Genomic DNA, 20,308 nt, shown 5'->3' with positions numbered 1-20,308 from the left:
ATCTCCTTTCCTCTCACCCTTTCCCTAGACAGAAAAAAAAAAAAAGCAATTCTTCTATACATATTTCCACAATTACTATGCTGCCCAAGAAAATATTAGATCAAAAATGAAAAAAAATGAAAACAAAATTGAAAAAATCAATAATGTAAGTAAACAATAACAAAAAAGTGACAATACTACATTGTGATTTATACTCAGTCCCTACAGTCCTCTCTCTGGGTGCAGATGGCTCTCTCCATCACAAGACCATTAGATATGGACAGAATTACTTTGCTGTTGAAAAGAGTCACATCCATCAAAATGGATCATTGTATAATCTTTTTGTTGCTGTACATAATGTTCTCTTATTTCTACTCACTTCACTTAACATGTGTTCACATAAGTCTCTCCAGACCTTTCTGAAATCATCCTGCTGATCATTTCTTATAGAACAAAAATATTCCGAAACATCAAAATTCAATTTGTTTAGTAATTCTCTAGCCGATAGGCATCCACTCAATTCTCATGTCCTTATAAAAAGAGCTATTACAATCATTTTCCCACCTGTATATACCCATTTTATGATCTCTTTGGGATATAGGCCCAGTAGAGACATCATTGGATTAAAGTGTATGCACAGTTTGATAACACGTTGGGCATAGTTCCATATTGCTCTCCAGAATATTGGATCAGTTCACAACTCCATCAACAATGTATTAGTGTCCCAGTTTTTCCACATTCTCTCCAACATTCATCATTATCTTTTCCTGTCATCTTAGCGAATCTGAGAGTTATGTAATGGTACCTCAAAGTTGTCTTTATTTTCATTTCCTCTGTTTCCTCAGAGCACTATTTTTTTCATATGACTAAAAATGGGTCTAATTTCCTCATCTAAAAATTGTCTGTTCATAATCTTTGGCCATTTATCAACTGGAGAATGGCTTGTATTCTCATAAATTTGAATAATTTTTCTTATATTTTATAAATGAGGTCTTTTCCAAAATAATTTAATATAAAATACATTCCCAGTTTATTGTTTCCTTGCTAATCTTATCTGCATTTGTTTTGTATAAACAAAACCTTTTTGCTTTCAAAAATGTATTCTAGTCCTTTGGTCACAAATTCTTTCCTTCTTCATTGATATGAGACTATCCTTTGTTCCTCTAATTTGCTTATAGCATCACTCTTTAGAACCCATTTAGACTTTATCTTGGTATAAGGTATTACGGGTGGGCCCATACCTACTTTCTGCCATTCTATTTTCCAATTTTCCCAGCAATTTTTTCAAATAGTGAATTCTTATCCCAGAAGCTGGGGTCTTTGGGTTCATCAAATACTTGATTACAATAGTCATTGTCTATTGTGTCTTGTCGATCTAACCTATTCCACTGATTGATTACTCTATTTCTTAGCTAGAAATAGGATACCAAATGATGACCTCTGCTTTATGATATAGCTATAGATATGATGTAGTTAGGCCACCTCCTTCATTTGCTGCTTTTTTTTCATTAATTCTCTTGAAATGTTTGGCCTTTTTTTCTTACAGATGAACATTTTTTCCACCCCTATAAAATAATTTCTTATGGGTTTAATTGGTATGACACTGAATAAATATATTAATTTAGGTAGAATTGTAATTTTTATTATATTAGCGTAGCCTAATCATGAGTATCTATTTTTTATGAATTATCCAGTTTTATTTCATTGTAATATGCTACTCCATATGCAATTATATGTGATAAACTCAGAAAATGGAGTGTCTCTTGAGAAGTTTGGAGTGTGACTTGGAGTTTTGGTCCAAAGATTCTGCTTCTTTTTAATTAGGGCTATTCCAACAATACATTCCTTTTCTTCAATTTTTGAAAAGGAATCGAATACCATATTGCATGATTGGCTGTGTTGCATAAAATAATATATAATTAAATGAATTAATTTTATTCTCATTAAAATATTAACCTCTTACTATGGATGGTACCATTCTAAGTACTTGAAATACAAATCCATAACAAAAGGCAACTCCTACCACCACAAAAACAAAACATAAGATTTTATGCTTTAATGGAGGAACACAATATATAATAGGGCAATACTAAACCAATGAGACTTTGCTCTAGAGAATTGGGGAAGATAAATGACCTGAGTGATAAGCAAATGATGAGGTGGTTTCTATTGATAATGGAGGAGAAATCAACCTAAAGGGTTAGCTTCAAGATAAGAACCGGGTAAGCAAGCTAGTTTGCATTCATTCCAACATTATTGCTTTGGGATCTGTTCCAGGAAGTCTAAAAATGAATGAATTATTCTTTTGGGATTGGAGGAATGTATTCTTTAAAAAGGACAAATTAGTTTGTTGCAGAATGTTCCAAGTTGTAAATCCTATATTGGCTGGGGGAGCTAGCCTGGCCTGATATATATATATATATATATATATATATATATATATATATATATATATATATATATATATATATATATATATATATATATATATATATATATATATTTTTCATCTCTAATTGGAATTTTGCTCATCTCTAAAAGCAACTCAAGTCACTAAATATCTGATGCTCTTGCTGCCTTGGCTTACTTCTCTCATTCAGTTCAATGATCTTGCTAATGTCTTGATGATTGATTGTTTAGTCCCCTTATTTTGCTCCTACATCTATGCACATCTTAGTATGTTATTCAACCCATCTTTCCCTTCTTGTTATATGTTGTCCATTCTTGTTCCCTTATGAGTATAAGGGAAGTAACAATATTTTAATAGAATATCCTGTTTTAAAAGGTAATATCTGTAGAAATTAATATTTAAATACAAATATTCTCAGAAGGGACAATTTATCAAATCATTATCCAATAATACATTAATGTTAATATATCATCAAATAAAAAACTTTCCCTTTTACCTAGTTAAATGACTCTCTGGCTCAAGAGAAGAAAGGTGATTACAGAATTAGAAGAGTAAAAAACCACATAGTAAGTTATATTGGGTATCTGGATAGTTCAAAAGTTTAGGCAAACAGAAATATAGTTATTCAAGGGAGGGTGAGAAGAACAGAAATTCAATCTAATTTATTTAAACTATTACATTTCTATATTTTGTTATATACTATTTTGTTGGAACACAGAAGGACAATAGAATATAATCCCTTATTTCAAGAAATATATACTAGGCTGTGGATAGAGCATGAAGGGATAAAATGTATATAAGCATTAGTAAATACATGGTAATTCCCACGTGTAATTATTAGTAAATTAGGGATCTAGTGAGAACACTTGAACATAGTCTTGGCTGAAGATAAATATTCTGAAAAGACACAATGAGAGAAAAAGTTTTTTTGGAGGTGGCGGAGAAAAGAAAGGAGAGAAGGCATCAAGGCAAGTTTATTTATTTTGCTTAACAAAGCTGTTTAAGATTCATATTAGTGAAGGGCAATCATCATATATAGTGACAGGAAAGGACTCCCTACAACAATAGAATTGTCAAGTGTTTTTTACATTGATCTGACTGTTATCATGGTTGAGAAAACAATGATTATAGGATCATTTATTACACTGTGATTTTAACACAACAAAAATGATTTTACTTTAGTTTTTCCCCAGGATATAGAAAAAAAAAAATAAAGCACTTCCATGTAATAGGATATTATGCTCCATTGTCTGTCTATTTGCTATTAGTGCAGGCTCATGGGTCTATAAGCAAAAGGAAATTAGACATTTGAATGAAATGAGAGAATGAAATTAAATTAAAATTGTGATCCAAAATATTTATACTGTATATCTACTGGCTATTGATAATACTTTAGGAAGCATAAGCATATTGATAGAAATAAAAGCTAATTGAAGCTTTGTAAGACTAGAGTAAATTGACAATAATGAGGTGAGGGGACACAGAAGAGAATATATTTATAAATAACTAATATATAACTAAGGATTAAATGGAGATTGAAAAAAAAGCAAATTAATGAATTTAAGACCTGGTTATGTACTTATTACTCATTTAAATAATATATTTAAACTGAGATTTTTTTACTTATAGCAAAAATTATTATATTATATTATTATGTTTTAATGTCATTATCATTATTATAGCAGGATTCAGCTTTGCTAATATTTCCTTATAACACAAGCTGGAAGTAGGTGTACAAATTTTAAATGATGATGCACTTTTCCAGTAGAATCGTAAATAGAACTTAGATTCACATATTTCTAATTGTTCTTCTTCCTGGCATAAATGGCACCTATGGGTTAGTACAAAAGGGTACTAGAAGTGAGAAACATGAAATTTAGAATGCCACAATGTGTCACTCAAGACCACCTATGGTATTACACTGTGATTTTGTTCCGTCATGAGGCAAATTTACCTTATATCACCTCATAGGTCTGTGAAAATTGTAGATGATTACATTGGTAAAGCATTGTATAAAAATTATTTGAATGACTGTGGGACCTTTAGCTTCATAATGATTATATTATCATGCAAATACATACAATGATGTGTGAGGTACTTCATAACTCCTATATGCATATATACACAAACCACATCTAAGTATCTTATAAAATTCTATGTTTATTATGCAAAGATATAATTTATATGCACATAAATAACTCAAAGAGTCATAGACATTATAAAATCATTGACTCAAGCAGTGACTATACTGATTGTTCTCTTTCTCCACATTATAAATGTTCTGCTTAAACAATCTTGAGGAGCACTGAAATAAAGTACTCCAGATGAGTAAGGATAAAGGATGATTACAATGGGACTATGATCTCTCTTTCCAGGAAGCTATGACACTCTTAATGAGACCAAGAGCTTATTAGTCTTTTTTCTTTTTTTTTTTTGACCATCCACATCACACTTTTCATTCACCTAGTGTTAGATATACATAAAACTTCTCAATCTGTTTCTAGAATGGTTAAAGTTTCTATGTGTTTCTGCCCTTTCACACTGTTCAAGGTTTTGCATTTTTAAGATGGGTACAGGATTTTATATTCATATTATATTGATTTAACTCTATGTTCTAGCCTTCCTAAGATTGTTTTTATTCTAACTCAATAATCTACCCTGTTAGCTGTTGCTGCTAGCTTTGTGTTCTCTGCAAATTTGCAGAAACATTTATTATTATTTTATCAAAATCACTGACAATGCCATTTAGTAGCTCAGTCCTGAGTACAGTTCCTTGGGCTATTCTTCTGGAGACATTTTGCTTTGTTACCATTGCACTATTAATAGCCACTCTATTATCCAAAAAATATTGAATTAATTTAATTGCATTACCTCCACCTTCCTTAAAAGAATAGTGTAAGATGTTTTATGAAATGCTTTGCTAATATATAGACAAAATCTATTTCATTCTTCTTATCTAAAATTTTATAGTCCTGTAACAAAAAGGAAATGCACTTGTCTTGGCATAGTTGTTTAGGCACTCAGTTGATATATGGCTTTTGGTAAATAAATTAATATTCCTGAGCATTAATTTCCTCCAAACATAAATTAGAAGAATATATAAGAGTATTGAATAAAGAACATTATGTAACCATAGAGCTCATTATAAATGTATTTTATTGTTTTTAACAAAAATTTCAAAATTATTCCTTTTTATTAAAGTGATAATTGATATTATGCTACTCTTTCTTAAAAATAATATTTCTAACATGTTAGGTCACTAAGTAATAACATCATTGTAATTTCATTTTAATGTTCCTTAGAATGTAATTTTCTATTAGTTGGAAATTGCCAAGAATATAAATATTCATAGAACTTAGTTTCTATGTTCTATAATCACAACGGTACAAAAATACCTCAATGATGTCATAGCATTTCTAGGACAAACATTATTAATGTGGCCATTTTTAGTAATATAGTATAAAATTTGTTTTTATAAAATATATATCAATGAATTATTTTTGGAGACAGATTTGATGGATATTTTGAAAAATGTTGAGAATTGTCTTTGATCCATAAACTATACATATTTGCTTTTTCTTTTCCAGTAAATTTATCTGATAATTTGATATTTAAGGAACAATATTTCTATAGCCAAATATTTCTCTAAAAATAAATTTCATTGCTTTTAAAACTAGAAAATATCTGAAGTGCTTCTATTTCAACCTATCATTTCAACTAATTGGTCCGGAGATGTTAAGTAACCCATCCAAAGTCACACAGGTAGGGAAACAAAACAATAGCATTAAGAGCCAGGATTCAAAAATTTTGTTGAGTATTTTACCCACAACACTATACTACTTCTAAATGAAGGGATTAGAAGTAAGGAGTTCGATCACTACATAGAATTCCCAATCCCTACATTTTTGTCTGCCTACATTTTGGATTTCCTTCACAGGCTAATTGTACACTATTTCAAAGTCCGATTCTTTTTGTCAGCAAAATAACTGTTTGGACATATATACATATATTGTATTTAATTTATACTTTAACATATTTAATATGTATTGGTGAACCTGCCATCTGGGGGAAAGGATGGGGGAAGGTGGGGAAAAGTTGAAACAAAAGGTTTTGCAATTGTCAATGCTGGAAAATTACTTATGCATAAAAAATTTTTAATTAATTAAAGAAATTGAACAAAAAAAAGAAGTAAGGAGTTCTGGAAGGAGAAAAGAGGAAGAAAGCATATCTATTTCATGAATTATAGGTAGAAGAATGGAAGAGAAATAATCTAAATATTTTTGGATGGACAAGAAAACATATGTGAGGATGTATGTGTAATTTGAATAATTCAATTTAACAAAGTTTTATTAAAATGTCTACTGTGGCAAAATCAGTACACACACACACACACACACACACACACACACACACACACACACACACAAAAGGATTTTAAAATAAGACTGTCAATGTCAATGTCTGCCAGCAAGGCGTTTTAATTTATTAGGAAAAAAAGGTTGTTAATTCAAACAAAAAATAATAATTATAATGTCTACCTTGATGACGATTTTTAAAAATAACAGCACCAACACCAGCATCTCCCATTTCTATAGAAGTTTGAATTTATGAACTATTTTCCTTATAAAAATTCTTTGAAGTAGATATTGTAGATTTTAATATTATCATTTTACATATGAGGAAGTTAATAAACTTTGAATAGATATAAGTACCTTAAAATTCATGTAAATGCATCCAGCCATTCTGGAGAGCAATTTGGAACTATGCTCAGAAAGTTATCCAACTGTTCATACTCTTTCCCAGCAGTGTTACTACTGGGCTTATATCCCAAAGAGATCTTTAAGAAGGAAAAGGGACCTGTATGTGCAAAATGTTTGTGGCAGCCTTCTTTGTAGTGGACAGAAACTGGAAACTACGTGGATGCCCATCAATTGGAGAATAAATTGTGGTATATGAATATTATGGAATATTATTGCTCTGTAAGAAATGACCAACAGGATGATTTCAGAAAGGCCTGGAAAGACTTACATGATCTGATGCTGAGTGAAATGAGCAGGACCAGGAGATCATTGTATATTTCAACAACAATATTATATGATGATCAATTCTGATGGATGTGGCCATTTTCAACAATGAAATGAACCAAATCAGTTCCAATTGAGCAGTAATGAACTGAACCAGCTACACCCTGCAAAAGAACTCTGGGAGATGACTATGAACCACTACGCGGAATTCCCAGTCCCTGTTTTTGTCCACTGGCATTTTGTATTTCCTTCAAAGGCTAATTGTATACTATTTCAAAGTCTGATTCTTTTTGTTTGGACATGTATACATATATTGTATTTAATTTATACTTTAACATATTTAACATGTATTGGTCAACCTGCTCTCTGGGTGGGGGGGAGGAGAAAAATTAGAATAAAAGATTTTGCAATTTCATTGTTGTAAAATTACCCATGCACATATCTGGTAAATAAAAACTATTAAATAAAAAATAAATTTTTTAAAAGTACCTTAAAATTCATTATATGAACCTAATTTTAATTGTGTTTAACACAGATGAAACACTTAAATGAAAAAGAAATAAAATAAATGCTTCTATTCAAGGTTCTGAGCTTTTAAGGAAAATGTGTACACACACTACTACTGATGTTACTACTGCTACTACTACTACTACTACTACTACTACTACTACTACTACTACTACTACTACAACTACTACTACTACACTTATTTAAGAATATTTGCTGCTTTTATAAATTAAGTGACTCTTTTTCAGTGTCAAATGATCCAAAAGCCAAAAAGAGTTCATAGACTTTACCCAGTGGCTAGTTTACTATATGGAAATGACTGAATCACAAAGGAAAATGTGACTCATTGCCAGGTTTTATAGGGAAAATGTTTTGAAAATGTGTAAATGTTCATCTAATAACTTCATAGAGACAACAATAAATTAATGGATCTTGGAACAAATCCCTATATACTGTTACTCTAGATAAATGCTATATCAGGCAATGCTTCTACTGCTGCCCAGTGAGTGACCTTCTATTCCCATTTTGCTGATTTTCCAGTGACTACTACTGCAAAGGAAAATTATATTTGCTTCATTTAGTATATTTCCAAACTGTGACAGCACCGGGTTCACACCTTTGTTGAATTTTACTTGCAGATAGAGAAACATGTGATTTTATTTCTGTGACAAGGGAGCAAAATATACATTTTCAAAAGTATACCAAAGCTTTTGCCTCTGGATTTTGGACTGGACTTTAAAACAGGCTTTCCTTAGAACTTTAAACATTGAACATTTTATCCTGGCTCTAGAATAGAATCCCAGGGATTTTAAGTGACCTGAGCAAAGCATGAGTCTTCAAGTGAAGTAATTTTTAATGGAGTGATTGCATGTCACCATGCTCATCTTATATTCCTTTCCTTCCTTCGTCTATATATGCTTCACAATACCTTTTAGAACCATTATATGCAAATTTTTAATTTTTTTTTTATTATTTTTAAGAATGTATTTTAATTTTTTATTTATTTTATTTCAGTCATTTAACTAATTAATTTTAAGAATTCAATAATATAGTTCAACAATTAGCCTAAAGAATTAATGGCAGGGCGGAGCCAAGATGGCGGGAACAGAGCCAAGATGGCGGAGAAGATACACGCAATTGTGTAAGCTCCTTTCTTCCCACACAACTAACTAGATTTAATCAGCTTCAGAAATAGCGCTGGACTGATAGAATCCACAAGGACTGGAAGCACGCTGAAGAGAATCTGGAGTTTCAACAGGAAAGGTCAGCTCCCAGGGGAGGAAGAAGAGAGGCCAGCGCAGATGGTGGGGTAGTGGCACACTGCACCAGTCACGCTGGGGAGGGCTCTGGGATCAGAGAAGCCACTGAGATAGAAGAATCTGGCACAAGCTGTTCCCTGTTCTCTGCTTATAATACAGCAGTTCAGAAGAGAAATCAAGCCAACTTAATTTGAAACCAGATTGGATCTTCCCGGATCCCGTGGGTGACTCAGCAGATCTCAGCACTGTGGGCGTGGCCGACATAGGCAATCCAGGCTTTCACCTGGGGGTAGTTAAGAGATTGAAAAGTGGGCGGGGCGGTAACTCATAGTATCTGGCTAGGCTGGAGGCTGTGGAACTCAGCCCAGGAAGTCTCAGAGAAGAGGAAACCTTTGAACTAGGACCACGGTTTCAGGGCAGACACTTCCAGTTTGAGCACAGGGGCTTTTCACGTCACCTGCTCCAGACATCCACACCCCACCGGGATGCATAGGCTAGACTTTGAGTCGCCTTTACTGTTCAGTCTCAAACCTCAGGGAAGCCACTAAAACACAGCGCCCTCAAAGCACAGCGGTGCTGATCACCTCTGAGGCACTTCCAGGGAGGGGGTGGGGAACTCTCTTGCAGAGCTCTCTCTTAGCTCAGGAGCAGGGGCTGCTGCATCCATCCAGTCTGGGAGGAATCTGGTAAAGAAATAAATAAATATTTTCCTACCCCAGGGACAGACCCCAAAAGATTTTTTAAGTATGAGCAAAAAGCCCAGAAAAAACATAGATTCCTTCTACACAGAGAAAGAGTGGGTATCCAACCCCGAGGAAGTTAACAGCAGAGAGTGAGCACATAACAAAATAAAGGGGAACGATTCCTGCCCCCCACCACATAACTCTCTCCTTGAAGAGACTGTTAAAAAGTTAAGAGAGTTTGAAGAAAAATGGGGAAAGGAAAGGGAAGCTATGAAATTGGAGTTGGAAAAAATAAAGAATTCACAGGAGATGCAGGGAAACAAAATTAGTGAATTAGAAAAGGTAAAAAATCACAGGAAAGTAGGATTTCTGAATTGGAGAAGATAAAAAAGTCCCAAGAAAATAGGATTTCTGAATTGGAAAAAGAAAATAATTCTCAAAAAAAAAAATTAGGGAAATGGAAAAAAATTCAATAGAGCAAAATAACTCATTTAAAAATGAAATTGGGCATTTACAAAAGGAACTAAAAACTGTGAATGAAGAAAATAACTCCTTAAAATTCAGGATGGAACAAATAGAAATGAATGATTCATTGAGAACCCAAGAATCAGTCAAACAAAACAACAAAAAAAAATGAAAAGCTGGAGAATAACGTCAAATACTTAGTGGGAAAATCTATAGACCTGGAAAATAGATCTAGGAGAGATAATCTGCAGATCATTGGAATTCCCGAAAACTATGACCAAAAAAAGAGCCTAGATTCTATTTTACAGGAAATTATCAAAGAGAATTGTCCAGAGATAATAGAAACAGAGGGGAAAGTAAATGTTGAAAGAATTCATCGACCTCCTTCTGAAATAGACCCTAAAAAAAGAACACTACGGAATATTGTGGCTAAGCTGCAGAATTACCACACAAAGGAGAAAATCCTGCAAGCAGCTAGAAAAAAACAATTTAAATAACAAGGTGCTACAATAAGCGTCACACAAGATATGGCTGCCTCCACATTAAAAGATAGAAGGGTCTGGAAGCTGTTATTCCAAAAGGCAAAAGATCAAGGATTGCAACCAAGAATAAACTACCCAGCTAAGTTTAGCATCTTTTTCTTTAATTTAATTTTTATTTAATTTTATAATTATAACTTTTTTTTTTGACAGTACATATGCATGGGTAATTTTTTACAACATTATCCCTTGCACTTACTTCTATTCAGCTTTTTTTCCCTTCCTGACCCAACCCCCTCCCCCAGATGTCAGGCAGTCTTATACATGTTAATTATATTGCAGTATATTCTAGATACAATATATGTGTGTAGAACCAAATTTCTTGTTGCACAGGAAGAATTGGATTCAGAAGGTAAAAATAACAGTTTATACTCATTTCTCAGTGTTCCTTTTCTGGATTGAGCTGATTCTGTCCATCATTAATCAATTGGAATTAGATTAGCTCTTCTTGATGTTGAAGATAACCACTTCCATCAGCATACATCCTCATACAGTATCATTGTTGAAGTTTATAATGATCTTCTGGTTCTGCTCGTTTCACTTAGCATCAGTTGATGTAAGTCTCTCCAAGTCTCTCTGTATTCCTCCTGTTGGTCATTTCTTACAAAACAATAATATTCCATAACATTCATATACCATAATTTACCCAACCATTCTCCAATTGATGGACATCCATTCATCTTCCAGTTTCTATCCACTATGAAAAGGGCAGTTTAGTATCTTTTTCCATGGAAGAAGATGGTCATTCAATAAAATAGAGGAATTCCATATGTTTCTAAGAAAAAAAAACAGACTTAAACAAAAATTTGATCTACATCCACAAGACTGAAGAGAAACAGAAAAAGGTACACAGAACCCTTGAGAACTATATCTCTGTTGTGGGTATATAGAAAGTACACATGGATAATTTGATTTTACTGATATAAAAGAAAAAAAAGGAGGGGGTGTAGTAAAGGGAAGGGGGTAGTATCAGAAAAAGGGGAGGGAGTGATAAAAAGAGGGAAACAACTTCCCAGGAAGAAGCATAGAAAATACACCATATCTGAGGGAATTTAGAGGGGGGGAGAATCATTGTGTAAATCTTTCTCTCATCCGAAGAGGCTCAAAGAGTAAATAATTGTCATACTTGTTTTTCAGCGAATTCTCTATCACCTCATTAAGGAAAAGGGAAAAGGAAAAGGAGAATAAGGGAAGGGACGTGGAGCGAGGGGGGAGGGATACTAAAAAAAAAAAAAAAAAGGGGAGGGCTGTGCATCACAAGAGGGGTCTATAATTTAAATATTGGGGAAAGGGTTCAGGGGGGTCAAGGAAAAAAGCATAATCTGGGGATAATATGATGGCAGGAAATACAGAATTAGTAATTTGAACTGTAAATGTGAATGGGATGAACGCTCCCATCAAACGGAGACGGATAGCAGACTGGATCTAAAATCAGAACCCTACAATATGTTGTTTACAGGAAACACACTTAAAGCAGGGAGATACATGTAGAGAAAAGGTAAAAGGTTGGAGCAGAACCTATTATGCATCAGATAAAGCCAAAAAAGCAGAGGTAGCTATCCTTATCTCAGATTAAGCAAAAGCAGAAGTTGATCTAGTTAGAAGAGATAAGGAAGGAAACTATATCCTGCTGAAAGCTAGCATAAATAATGAAGCCATATCGATACTAAACACATATGCACCAAGTGGTATAGCATCTAACTTTCTAAAGGAAAAGTTAAGAGAATTGCAAGAAGAAATAGACAGTAAAACTATAATAGTGGGAGATCTCAACCTTGCACTCTCAGATTTAGACAAATCAAACCACAAAACAAATAAGAAAGAAATTTAAAAAAGTAAATAGAACATTAGAAAAACTAGGTATGATAGACCTTTGGAGAAAACTGAATGGCAATAGAAAGGAATATACTTTCTTCTCAGCAGTTCATGGATCCTATACAAAAATTGACCATATATTAGGACATAAAGATCTCAAAATTAAATGTAGGAAGGCAGAAATAATAAATGCCTTTTTCTCAGAGCACAATGCAATAAAAGCTACATTCAGAAAAAAGTTAGGGGTAAATAGACCAAAAAGTAATTGGAAACTGAATATTCTCATCTTAAAGAATGACTGGGTGAAACAGCAAATTATAGAAACAATTAATAATTTCACCCAAGATAATGACAATAATGAGACATCATACCAAAATTTGTGGGATGCAGCTAAAGCAGTAATAAGGGGAAATTTTATATCTTTAGAGGCTTATTTGAAGAAAATAGAGAAAGAGAAGATTAACTAATTGGGCTTGCAACTTAAAAGGCTAGAAAAAGACCAAATTAACAACCCCCAACCAAAACTTAAACTTGAAATTAAAATTAAAAAAATTAAAGGGAGAAATCAATAATATTGAAAGTAAAAAAAAACTATTGAATTAATAAATTAAACCAAGAGTTGGTTTTATGAAAAAGCCAATAAAATAGATAAACCTTTGGTAAATCTGATCAGAAAAAAAGAAAGAGGAAAATTAAATTGTTAGTCTTACAAATGAAAAGGGGGATCTTTCCACCAATGAAGAGGAAATTAGAGAAATAATAAGGAGTTACTTTGTCCAACTTTATGCCAATAAATTTGCTAACTTAAGTGAAATGGATGACTTCCTCCAAAATATAGGCTCCCTAGATTAACAGAGGAGGAGATAAATTGCTTAAATAGTCCCATTTCAGAAAAAGAAATAGAACAAGCTATTAATCAACTCCCCAGGAAAAAATCCCCAGGACCAGATGGATTCACATATGAATTCTACCAAACATTTAAAGAACAATTAGCCCCAATGTTATATAAATTATTTGAAAAAATAGGGGATGAAAGAGTCCTACCAAACTCCTTTTATGACACAAACATGGTACTGATACCTAAAGCAGGTCGATCGAAAACTGAGAAAGAAAATAATAGACCAATTTCCTTAATGAATATTGATGCTAAAATCTTAAATAAGATATTAGCAAAAAGACTTCAGAAAATCATCTCCAGGATAATACACTATGATCAAGTAGGATTTATTCCACTAATGAAGGGCTGGTTTAATATTAGGAAAACTATTAATATAATTGACCATATTAATAATCAAATTAATAAGAACCATATGATCATCTCAATAGATGCAGAAAAAGCATTTGACAAAATCCAACATCATTCCTACTAAAAACTCTTGAGAGTTTAGGAATAAATGGACTATTCCTTAAAATAATCAGGAGCATATATTTAAGACCTTCAGTAAGCATAATATGCAATAGAAATAAACTGCAACCTTTCCCAGTAAGATCAGGAGTGAATCAAGGTTGCCCACTATCACCATTACTATTCAATATAGTACTAGAAACGCTAGCCTCGGCAATAAGAGCCGAGAAAGAGATTCAAGGAATTAGAGTAGGAAATGAGGAAATCAAACTATCATTCTTTGAAGATGACATGATGGTATACTTAGAAAACCCCAAAGACTCTGCTAACAAGCTATTAGGAATAATTCAGAATTTTAGCAAAGTGGCAGGATACAAAATAAATCCACATAAATCCTCAGCATTCTTATATATCACCAACAAAACGCAACAGCAAGAGATACAAAGATAAATTCCATTCCAAACAAATGTTGAGAGTATAACGTATTTGGGAATCCATCTACCAAAGAATAGTCAGGAATTATATGAGAAAAATTACAAAATACTTGCCAAAAAAATAAACTCAGATTTAAATAATTGGAAAGACATTCAGTGCTCTTGGATAGGCCGAGCGAATATAATAAAGATGACAATACTCCCCAAACTAATCTATTTATTTAGTGCTATACAAATCAGACTCCCAAGAAACTATTTTAATGACCTAGAAAAAAATAACAACAAAATTCATATGGAAGAATAAAAGGTCGAGAATTGCAAGGGAACTAATGAAAAAAAAAAAAAAAAAACTCAGAGGAAGGTGGTCTAAGTGTACCTGATCTAAAGCTATATTATATAGTAGCAGTCACCAAAACCATTTGGTACTGGCTAAGAAATAGACCGGTAGATCAGTGGAACAGATTAGATACAAAGGACAAAAAAGGGTATATCTATAGCAATCTACTCTTTGACAAACCCAAAAATACCAACATTAGGGAAAAAAATTCATTATTCAGAAGAAACTGTTGGGAAAACTGGAAATTAGTATAGCAGAAGTTAGATATGGATCCACACTTAACACCATATACCAAGATAAGATCAAAATGGGTCCATGATTTAGGCATAAAGAATGAGATAATAAATAGATTAGAGGAACAGAGAATAGTCTACCTCTCAGACCTGTGGAGGAGGAAGGAATTTATGACCAGAGGAGAACTAGAGATCATTATTGATCACAAAATAGAAGATTTTGATTACATCAACCTAAAAAGTTTCTGTAGAAACAATACTAATGTAAACAAGATTAGAAGGGAAGTAACAAATTGGGAAAATATTTTTAAAAGCAAAGGTTCTGACAAAGGCCTCATATCCAAAATATATAGAGAAATCACCTTAATTTATAGGAAACCAAACCATTCTCCAATTGATAAATGGTCAAGGGATATGAACAGACAATTCTCAGATGATGAAAATGAAACTATTTCCACTCCTATGAAAGAGTGTTCCAAATCACCACTGATCAGAGAAATGCAAATTAAGACAACTCTGAGATACCATGACACACCTGTCAGATTGGCTAGGATGACAAGAACAAATAATGATGAATGTTGGAGGGGATGTGGGAAAATTGGGACACTGATACATTGTTGGTGGAGTTGTGAAAGAATCCAGGCATTCTGTAGAACAATTTGGAACTATGCCCAAAAAGTTATCAAACTGTGCATACCCTTTGACCCAGCATTGCTGTTATTGGGATTATATCCCAAAGAAATACTAAAGAGCGGAAAGGGACCTGTATGTGCCAAAATGTTTGTGGCAGCTCTTTTTGTTGTAGCTAGAAATTGGAAGTTGAATGGATGTCCATCAATTGGAGAATGGTTGGGTAAATTGTGGTATATGAAGGTTATGGAATAGTATTGCTCTGTAGGAAATGACCAGCAGGAGGAATACAGAGAGGCTTGGAGAGACTTGCATGAACTGATGCTGAGTGAAATGAGCAGAACCAGAGGATCACTGTACACTGCAACAACAATACTGTATGAGGATGTATTCTGATGGAAGTGGAAATCTTCAACATAAAGAAGATCCAACTCACTTCCAGTTGATCAATAATGGACAGAAATAACTATACCCAGAGAGGGAACACTGGGAAGTGAATGTAAATTGTTAGCACTACTGTCTATCTACCCAGGTTACTTATACCTTCGGAAGCTAATAATTAATGTGCAACAAGAAAATGGTATTTACACACATATATTTTATCTAGGTTATATTGTAACACATGTAAAATGTATAGGATTACCTGTCATCGGGGGGTAGGGAGTGGAGGGAGGGAGGGGATAATTTGGAAAAATGAATAAAAAATAAAAAAAAAATTCACGGCATTTTTATGCAGTGGGTGACAATTTGGGTCTTTCTGTGATCCTTGACAAGGAAAATTAACTGTCGCCTTCTCATAAAGCATGTTTTTCTTTAAAAAAAAAAAAAAAGAATTGATGGCAATATTTTTTGTGTCTTGTCAATATTGTCTATGAAAAAACATTCAATATTTATGTGGAAACATTCCAAAGCATAAACAATTTCAAAAACCTCATGACAATTCACTATTCTGAAGTTCTTAAACCTGCTTATTCTTCCCTGTTTTTGAAATAGAGCCAGAGACTGAAGAGATTTAACTTTTTTTGTTTAATATTAAATTATTTAAGAAATGTCCATTGAAACTGCAGAATCCAAAATATTGAAAGCTCTTTGGGAATTTAGAATATTTTTATTTTGTCTTTTATACCTAGCATTTAGCACAATAGCCAGCCTGCTTAAGAATAATTTGTTGGATCACTGAATACAGAAGAGATGTTCAGTGACTTTCTATTTTCATATTCATAAGGAGAGGGTCCAGCTCCTTGTTGTACAGATTTGTAAACTAAATAAAATATAATTTAATCACTTCCCCATTGTCACACATTCACCAAGGTATTTGCCATGATTTGAATCCAGTTCTCCTCATTCAATATCTTTTAAATTACAACTTAGAGAAATAGAGATAAAAGGTGGTGTACTTCCTTATCTTTATTCCAAAAGTTCTTACATAAATTCTTTAGAAATGAAGGAATTAGAATGTATCTGCTGAGTGATACAATTTTTCAAAAGGTGAGCTTGCACAAATTATTTTATATGCTCATCAATTTTTGGAAATTACCCTAAAATCCTTAATTCCTCTTTAGGATGATAACATTTCTCATTTATTTATTTTTTTAAGATAAAGTGTTGTCAAACCTCCACCTGAATTTATCCCTAGAATTTTACCATCTTGAATAAGCTTTTGCTAATAATTGGGAAGCATTAACTATCTTCCATATGAACCAGTTAGGGAATTTGGGTACAAATACATGATATAAATATCTCTCTATCTCTCTCTCTCTCTCTCTATCTCTCTCTCTCTCTCTCTCTCTCTCTATCTCTATCTATAGATATCTATATAGATATAGATATAGATCCAAATAGAGAGAGAGATAGATAGATATCTAGATAGATAGATAGAGATAGAGATAGAGATATATAGATATAAGGATATCTATATCTTTACACATACACACATATATACATTATACATACATAATACATATATACACATATACACTTACATAAATACATATATGTATGCATTTATATATGGCCTGGTTTTTAAAATAAACAAGGATGTGGAGCACATACACAGTGAAGAACAAGATTTTGGGAAGAAACAAGAATAGATTCTGTTTCCTGCAGAAAACTTGAGTATCCACATGGGAAAATTTTCTCTAGAGAAATATTTGCAATAGAGAAAGTTAAACTTTTCTCTGGGGAAATGTGTATAATGGGGAAACTTTATCCTCTTTGTAAAGAAAGAGAGTGACCCCAGAAACAGCAGGTGATACAATTCTAAGAATTTCTTAAGTCAGGCTACCAGAAGTCAGTGAAAGAATTCTTGACTCAGCAGGAGTCAAAGTGGGGAGCAGCCATGTTATAGCTTCAGTATGGATTAATTTATTACCTTAGTAATGAATGGACATTTCTTGAGGATTAATTCTATTTACTTGTAACATAGTAGGAGAAGTCAGAGGAGCCAGAAGAAAGTTACTAAACACCTTAATGGGAATCCAAACAAAACGATACTATGAAATTGACCGAATTAGGGGTGAGGAAGGATTGAGAGAAATCTTGGATAAGCAGATGTAGTTCTAAAGAATTCTCAAGTTAGTGCAGGAATTATTGTTTCAAGCATACATCAAAATGACAAGAGCAGCGAAGTCAAGGAACCTGTGGCTCCTGGTGGAATTTTGCTCCCCTCATGTTCTAGCTGTATTATGGGCACCTCAATTTGACTTCCTAGAGCATCAGTTTTTAATTCATAAAATTCTACAGTAAACCTATTGGAGAAAATTGTGATTAAAATTAGACAATGTATATGGAATACTTTCCAAATTTTAGAGAGGTTAGTAAAGTAGTAGTTATTGAATAATATCTTCAATTATCTCTTCTTGTTCATAACCAATTTGTTCCAAATTCATATAAATTGCACTTATAAGGTATTTTTTTTTTCAAATCCAACTTCTTCTCTCTACCATCACAATAAAACTTTAGGTCAGGTCCTAATCACTTTTCATCTGATGTATAGCAATAATCTTATCTTCTAATTATTCTGGTTGGTTCCAATTTCTTTCCCTGTCTGCAATCCTTATATATATATATATATATATATATATATATATATATATATATATATATATATATATATATATATATATATATATATATATATACATATATATATGTTTAATATTGATATTGCTTCATTATCTATGCAAGATATAGTGCCCTTCCTTGTCTTTTTTAACTATATCAATTTTTGCTTTTGATTGATCTGAGATCAGAATGGCTACCCCTGTTTTTATGGCTTTACCTGACGCATAGTAGATTATGTTCCAGCCTTGTACCTTTGCTCTGTATGTATCACCCTGCTTCAAGTGTTTTATATAAACAACATATTGTAGGATTCTGACTTTTAATCCAGGCTGCAATCAGCCTCTGCTTTATGGGGGAGTTTATCCCATTCACATTTATTGTTAAAATTACTAATTACTAATTACCAGGGGAATCCGACTGTTTAATTAAAACAATACTGGGGAGGGAGGTAAGGGGGAAAGGAAAGAGAAAAGCATAATCTGGGGTTAACAAGATGGCAGGAAATATAGAATTAGTAATTTTACCAATTAATTTATAATTTTAGAGTACAGAAGATTGAGGATTAGAAGTGATGACCAACTCTGAGATACCACTACACACCTGTCAGATTGGCTAAGATGACAGGAAAGATAATGATAAATGTTGGAGGGGATGTGGGAAAATTAGAACACTGATGTATTGTTGGTCAAGTTATGAATAGATCCAACAATTCTGGAGAGCAATTCGGAACTGTACTCAAAAAAGTTATCAAACTGTGCATACCCTTTGATCCAGCAGTGTCACTATGGGGCTTATATCCCAAAGACATCTTAAAGAAGGAAAAGGGACCCACATATGCAAAAATGTTTGTGGCAGCCCTTTTTGTAGAGGCTAGAAACTGGAAATTGAAGGAATGCCCACCTATTGGAGAATGGCTGAGTAAATTATGGTATATGAATGTTGTGGAATATTATTGTTTTGTAAGAAATGGCCAGGATGAATACAGAGAGGCTTGGAGAGACATGCATGAACTGATGCTGAGTGAAGTGAGCAACACTACATGATGATTAATTCTGATGGACATGGCTCTCTTCCACAATGAGAGGATCCAAATCAGTTCCAATTGATCTGTAATGAACAGAACCAGCTACACCCATAGAAAGAACACTGGGAAATGAGTGTGGAACAACACAACATAACATTTCTATTCTTTCTGTTACTGTTTGCTTACATTTTTTTCAGTTTATTTTTATCTTCTTTCTAAATCCAATCTTCCTTGTGCAAGGAGATAACTGTATAAATATGTATACATATATTGTATTTAACATATACTTTAACATATTTAACTCATATGGGACTGTGCCATCTAGGGGAGAGGTAGAAGGAAGAAGGGAAAATGTTGAAAAATTAGTTTTTGCAAGGGTCAGTGTTGGAAAATAATCCATTCATATGTTTTGTATATAAAAAAGCTATAAATAAAATTAAATTAAAAAAGAAGTGATGGTCAGAGACCTAAAAACAAACAAACAAAACTCAGTAAGTAAAATAGTTTTGAATAAGAGGAGGAAGAATTCCCAACATTCACAATTTTGCCTGGGATTGCACA

Source organism: Sminthopsis crassicaudata, chromosome 1, assembly GCF_048593235.1.
Source record: "Sminthopsis crassicaudata isolate SCR6 chromosome 1, ASM4859323v1, whole genome shotgun sequence".
Classification (NCBI taxonomy): domain Eukaryota; kingdom Metazoa; phylum Chordata; class Mammalia; order Dasyuromorphia; family Dasyuridae; genus Sminthopsis; species Sminthopsis crassicaudata.
This window is presented reverse-complemented; position numbering follows the sequence as displayed.